The sequence below is a fragment of the Arachis ipaensis genome, chromosome B05 (assembly GCF_000816755.2).
Source record: "Arachis ipaensis cultivar K30076 chromosome B05, Araip1.1, whole genome shotgun sequence".
NCBI lineage: Eukaryota > Viridiplantae > Streptophyta > Magnoliopsida > Fabales > Fabaceae > Arachis > Arachis ipaensis.
This window is the reverse complement of record NC_029789.2, coordinates 119968130-119968653: the sequence shown is the minus strand read 5'-3', so window position 1 is coordinate 119968653 and position 524 is coordinate 119968130.

The following is a 524-nucleotide window of genomic DNA, read 5'->3' as shown; positions in this document are numbered from 1 at the left end:
TGTGTTACTCACATGCGACACCACCAAAGCGATCTTGCTAAAGTTTCAATTTTTAGCATCCAAAAGTGCTTCTCCTTTAGATGGAGGAAGGGTGGTGATGATAATGGCGGTAATAGAGTGTTGATAGGATTTGGGATTGAAGAAGTGATGATGAGAAGTAAAATTAAAAGTTAGAGTGAAGTTGTTATAGTTTATGACTGTGACAGTGGAGAAAAAGAAAGATGAGGCTGACGGTTGGTGACAGTGGCGATGATGATGGTGTTGGTGAAGGAGGTGGTAAAATTGATGAAAAGAATAAAGAGAGGGTTGAAATTTGCGAGAGTGGTATTGAGATTAGAGTAAGGAAAAGGGTAATTTGGGGTTTTTAGGTTATTTTTCAATGTTTGGATAATTTTGTCATATAGAATCCATCTTTTATGGGTAGATTTATCAGCGTTTAAAACTTTCGTGAGTAGAAATGGTAGTTTACTCAAAAAATAAACTATAACTTGCAAAAATTATTTCTAGAATTTATTACATAATTA